This window comes from Triticum dicoccoides, chromosome 7B, assembly GCF_002162155.2.
Source record: "Triticum dicoccoides isolate Atlit2015 ecotype Zavitan chromosome 7B, WEW_v2.0, whole genome shotgun sequence".
NCBI classification, from domain to species: Eukaryota; Viridiplantae; Streptophyta; class Magnoliopsida; order Poales; family Poaceae; genus Triticum; species Triticum dicoccoides.
The window spans coordinates 83,903,076-83,909,360 of record NC_041393.1 but is presented as its reverse complement, the minus strand read 5'-3'; positions in this window follow the sequence as shown (position 1 = coordinate 83,909,360).

Below are 6,285 nucleotides of genomic sequence, written 5' to 3'. Positions count from 1 at the left end.
CCCCCCCTGTTGACCTTCTGTCATCTGCACAACCTGCTCAATCTGCATCAGAAAAATCACTTACAAATAGAGAAGAGGATTTCTTGAATGTTAATACAAGTTCAATGGTTCCATTAATATATCGTAGAATTCTCTTGACGACAAGCCAATGAGTAACATTGGGAGCTTGCAAATATTGACATACTTTGTTCACTGCAAATGCGATGTCAAGTCGTGTAAGAGTCAAGTATTGGAGACCACCAACTATACTTCTATATCTAGTGGAGTCTTCTGCGTTAAGAGATTCTCCTTCATGAGCGGACAATCTTTCCATGGTAGAGAGAGGAGTTGGGCATGCTTTGCGCATTGCCATATTTACTCGTGCAAGTAGTTCTTTTGCATACTTACTTTGGGTAAGAAGTAGCTCATTATCTCGCCGCCTTACTTCTATACCCAGGAAAAAGTGTAGGTCACCCAAGTCCTTAAGAGCAAAGTCAGACCGCAAATCACAAAGAAGAGCTTGAATTGCATCTTGTGAGGAGCTTGTAACAATAATATCATCTAGACAAGAACAAAAATGGTGATACCGCCTTTATGAAAAATAAATAATGATGTATCAGATTTGGAAGGGGTAAAGCCAAGTCGTTGCAATTTGATGCTTAAGCGTGAGTACCATGCGCGAGGAGCCTGCTTAAGACCGTGGAGAGCTTTATCAAGCTTGCAAACTTAATGTGGTGTGGATGTGCTTTCATACCCTGGGGGCTGACAAAGATACACTTCCTCTTCCAGAACACCATGAAGAAACGCGTTCTGCACATCAAGCTGACGAAGACACCATCCACGAGAGACGGCAATGGCGAGAACAAGGCGAATAGTGGCAGCTTTAACGACCGGACTGAAAGTGTCCTCACAGTCTAACCCATAGTGTTGCTTAAATCCTTTAGCAAGGAGACAAGCTTTGTACCTATCAATGGATCCATCTGCCCGTCTCTTGATAGGATAAACCCATTTGCAGTCAAGAATATTATTGCCTTTAGATGGAGGAACAAGACGCCATGTGCGATTTTTCATCAAGGCATTGTATTCTTCATCCATGGTGTTGGGGATATAACTATTAGGTATGACCCACCCAGGAGACCGGGTTATACCTATGAGGATTCTTGATATGAAGCCCGCGTGGATATTAAAGATGGCAGTTCACAAGCAAGGGCCCAAGGCCCAAAGGCGACTTAAGGCCCGTAGGGGTAAACCGCCATATATGTAAGACTTGTATTGTAAGGCATGTAAAGATAGTCACCGAGCCGGACACATTGTCTATGAGCCGGCCGGGACTCCGTGAGCCACTGGGCGTCAACCTGTGTATATAAAGGGATGACCGGGCGGCGGTTCAGGACAAGAAACAATAGATCGAAAGCTAGGTCTAGCGGATTCGCTCCCTGGTAATCGAGACATAAGCAATACCACCTCAAACTGGATTAGGCCTTTACCTTCACCGCAGGGGACCGAATCAGTATAAACTCATGTGTCCTTTGTCCCATTTAACCCCTTTAAGCTAACCTAGTTGCGATGGCTCCACGACTAAGTCCTTCCGCTAGGACATCTGTCGTGACTATTACACGACAGTTGGCGCCCACCGTGGGGCCAGCGCATGGTGGTTTCGAGTTCTTGAAGGGCAGGTTCGAAGGGCTCAAGGGATACGATGTGGGTCGGATGACCAAGCATCGTCGTGGCAAGCTCTATATCAATGATGCAGGCTGGGCCCCCGAGGCCGTCTCAGTTGACTACGGGTACCGGGTCCCCTTCGGCGGAATTCACATCTTCATCGGCAAGATCGGCGAGTTGGGCCCTGAGCCGGACATCTACACCAACATCATCGAGACGGCTCATCATGCGAGACCTGCCCGAGCTCAGCCCGCCGTGAAACGTGCGTTCGTGGGATGCATCCATGGAGGGGAATTTGATGAAGGATCTATGTCTGGCGGTAAGACGGCCATCTACTCTGATGGTGAGTCGTCCATGGGCGAGACTACTTCGTTGTATCAACTGCAAGATGGCAGGCTTGGGGGCTATTCCGATGGCGACAGCATTCCAGACCTCTATGAGCCGCCAAACAGAGTCGGGATCTTCATGGCTGGAACGCAGCCTGGGCAAAAAATTTCAACCGCAGCTGCAATGACTTCCGAGGCAGCGGCATTGAAGGCAGCTGGGGCAGAAGGCCATATGCGCCCGCCGGCTCAAGTTTTGATGGATTTAATGGATAATTGATAGATCTGTTGACATTCGTGGTCAAACCGGCGAATCAAGCTTAGCATGATGCGAAGGTGGCAAAGTTACATGATGAGGTAGCACTAGCCAAGGAAGACCTGGCGGTAGAGGGCGTCAGGATAGCCGCGGAACGGGCTGTTCTGGATACTCAGGCCCAATGGATTCAGTCAAAGGCTTTCCGGCTTACGATGGATCAAAACGCTTCAAATGAATTCATGAGGAGAAGGCACCAGTCCCGTCTACCTCCGGTTTACGAGGCTAGAAACCTCTTCCGCACGCCCGGAGCGAGGACTAGTAAACTGCCAGAGATAAACCGGACTGCGACACCTGGAGTCGAAACGCCGGTTCAGCCACGGATGACGGAACCCCCTCGTCTGAACAGCGCTCCGCCTCAACATGTCCTAACACCACCGGGTCATTATTCCAATCCCTTGGAAAACATGATTGTTGCGGCAGCACGATTGGCGGCTCTCCCGGTGGATGGCGACTCTCCAGCAGCGGTTGAAACACGAAAGGCTAGAGAGCTTCTTCAGATAGCATTGGTGCAGCAGGAGGCATATTCTTACAGTCGAGATAGGATTCACTCGACCCCTCGCCCAAGTCGGAGTTATAGTAGGCACATGGACTCACCAGACGTTTCAAGCAACGCCCAGCGCCGTGACCGGCCACGCGGGCATGACTCGACGCGTGATGGAGCTCATAACTTGGTCGATCGGGACACAGTGCGTCAAGAGGCTGAGCAGGCGGCTCGCGGGCAGCTCAATAACCCCTTCTAGTTTATCCAACGACTTCGGTTGAGGCAGGCGTGACCTCTAGATCTACAGGTGTACCCTGTTTGGTGCCGGCTCTGCGTAATGAGCGTTTGCCCAAGGATTTCGAAGGGCCTCGTAAGGTGCCTAATTGCACAGCCGACTTACCCCCTGAGGCGTGGATTGGGAGTTATGAGATGGCCATGGAACTATTGGAGGTCAGTGACGCCGCGTGCGCTAAGTATTTCACCATGATGCTGGATGGAACGACCCATACTTGGCTAAAAGGGCCGTCGGCTAATTCCATCGGGTCATGGGCTGAGCTAAAGGCCCGGTTTATTCAGAACTTTAAAGACACATGCAAACATCCCATGTCGATTGTGGACTTGGCTACTTGTGCCCAAAAGGAGGGTGAATCAACAACCCATTGGGTGCGCCGGGTCAAAGCTATCATACATTCATTCGATAACATGAATGTCGGGTCTGCAGTCTTAATGTTGGAGAAAAATTGCCATTTTTGCCTCTTAAGCAGAAGCTGGGGCGGCTCAAGCGCGATTGCAATGATATGGGGCAGCTGATGGTGGCTCTAATCAAATATGCCGACGCTGATAGTACCAAGGACCCCTAGTCTGATGATAACAAGCCGGGAAAGGGAAAGAAGAATGGAAGCGCCAAGTGTCAGCAGCATAACCCGGCAAATCAAGGGGGCAACGGTAAACGCAAGGCTGATGGTAACTCGGAGTTTGTGGCTAACACCAATGCACAGAGCAATAATCAGCATCGTAAGGGGAGGCCGCCTCCTCGGGCCGGTGGATCAGGTCCTACTCTTGAGCAGTTGCCGAACGAGCCCTGTCCAAAGCATGGCACGCAGGAGAAACCAACTACTCACCTTTGGAAAGATTGTTCCATCATGAAGGCTTTTAAAAATTCTAACTCGTTTCACAGCAATCAAGGGTCGGGCGGCGGCTCAGGTGGCGGCGGTTCTCATGGCCCGGACTATGGAGGTGGTGGTTCTAATTCCGGCTTCCAGGGCCATCAAGGTAATCATGGTGGTTATAATCAAGGTAATCAGGATGGTTATAATCAAGGTAATCAAGGCGGTTATAATCAATAATCCGGCCAAGGGAGCCAGCAGCAGCAACAGTCTAATACTTCCATCGCATGGGGTTAACCGATAAGAATCTTAAACCGTCTAATACTGTTTTCCATGGAGTAGTGCCTGTTAAGTCGACATATCCTGTAGGCAAGATCGAGATGGAGGTGGCCTTCGGTGATGAGCATGATTCCAGTGCCGAGAAGTTAACCTTTGAAGTGGTCAAAATCAGGAGCCCGTACCATGCTCTGTTTGGACGGCCGGCTTATGCCAAGTTCATGGCACGACCGTGTTATGTTTATCTACAGCTCAAGATGTCGAATTACAAAGGAACCATCACAGTGCATGGGAGTAGGAAGATAGCCCTGGATTGTGAAGAAGGTGATGCTGCTTATGCTGAGTCTGTCTGTGCAACAGAGGAATTGAAGTTTTACAAGGATAATGTTGACCCAGCGGATATGACATCTTTGAAAAAGCCAACTACAGAGCATGATCCGGTTTTGAAGTTTAACTCGGCGGATGATACTAAGCTCATTGATTTTGTTCCTGGCGATTCATCCAAGCAGTTCAGTATCAGTGCCAATCTGGATCCTAAATAGGAAAGCACGCTCATCGAGTTCATCCGTGAGAACTGGGACATCTTTGCATGGAAACCTTCTGACATGTGCGGGTGTACCGAGGGAACTCTCTGAGCACACTCTCAACATTGATCCGAAATTTAAGTTGGTCAAGCAATTCCTTCGTCGCTTCAATGAGGAAAGGCGTAAGTCCATTGGTGAAGAGATGGCCCGGCTCTTAGCAGCTGGGTTCATTGTGGAAGTCTTTCATCCGGAGTGGTTGGCTAATCCGGTGCTGGTGCTTAAGAAGAATGGCACTTGGCGCATGTGGGTGGATTACACGGACTTAAACAAGGCTTGTCTGGCTGATCCTTTTGCTCTTCCTCGTATAGATCAAATCATTGATGCTACGGCGGGTTGTGAGCGTTTGAGTTTTTTGGATGCTTACTCTGGTTATCATCAGATCAAGATGGCAGTTAAGGACCAGGAGAAGACAACTTTTATTACTCCCTTTGGAGCCTTCTGCTATGTGTATATGCCTTTTGGGCTCAAGAGTGCCCAGGCGACTTACCAGCGATGTGTGTAGAATTATCTTCATAGTCAGATTGTGCGTAATGTTCATGCTTATGTGGATGACATTGTGGTGAAATCTAGAGAGAAGGAAACTTTGATAGACGATTTGAGGGAGACCTTTGACAATCTCCGGGTCTACAATATGATGCTTAACCCGACCAAGTGCATCTTTGGTGTGCTAGCAGGCAAGCTTTTCGGGTTTTTGGTTTCTAACAAAGGCATTGAGGCTAACCCAAAGAAGATCAAGGCCATTACCTCCTTGGCAAAGCCGGCGTGTATCAACAATGTTCAGTGTCTGGCGGATCGTATTGCTGCCTTAAGCCAGTTCATAAGCCGGTTGGGTGAGAAGGCCATACCGCTGTATCAGATGATGAAGAAAACAGATGACTTTGTCTGGAGTGATGCGGCTAACGACGCGTTTGAAGCTTTGAAAAAACAGGTTGCTGAGACGCCAGTCCTTGCTGCTCCCATGACAAGGAGCCATTGTTACTATATGTGGTTGCTAACGCCCGGGATGTTAGTGTGGCTATTGTGGTAGAACGGAAGGAGGCAGGCAAGGAGTATCCGGTTCAACGACCAGTTTATTATATCAGTGAAGTGCTTATCGAGTCCAAGCAGAGATATCCACATTGGCGGAAGCTCGTTTATGGGGTGTTCATGGCCAACCGGAAGCTTAAGCAATATTTTCTGGGTCGCCCCATCACTGTGGTCAGTTCTACACCTTTAGGGGATATTATTCAAAACAGACAAGCCACAGGGCGGGTCGCCAAATGGGCCATTGAGCTGGGGCCGCATGGTTTGAAATATATGCCTCGCACGGCCATCAAGTCCCAAGCACTCGTGGATTTAGAAATGATTGGACAGAGTTGCAGATGCCCGAAGAGAAGCCAGATAACACATATTGGACTATTCACTTTGATGGGTCCAGGCAATTGGAAGGCTCAGGGGCTGGAGTTGTCTTAGCTTCCTCTCGAGGTGACAAGTTTATTTATGTTTTGAGGTTGGTGTTTCCCTGTACTAACAATGCAGCTGAGTATGAAGCCTTGCTCCATGGTCTTCGGATGGCTAA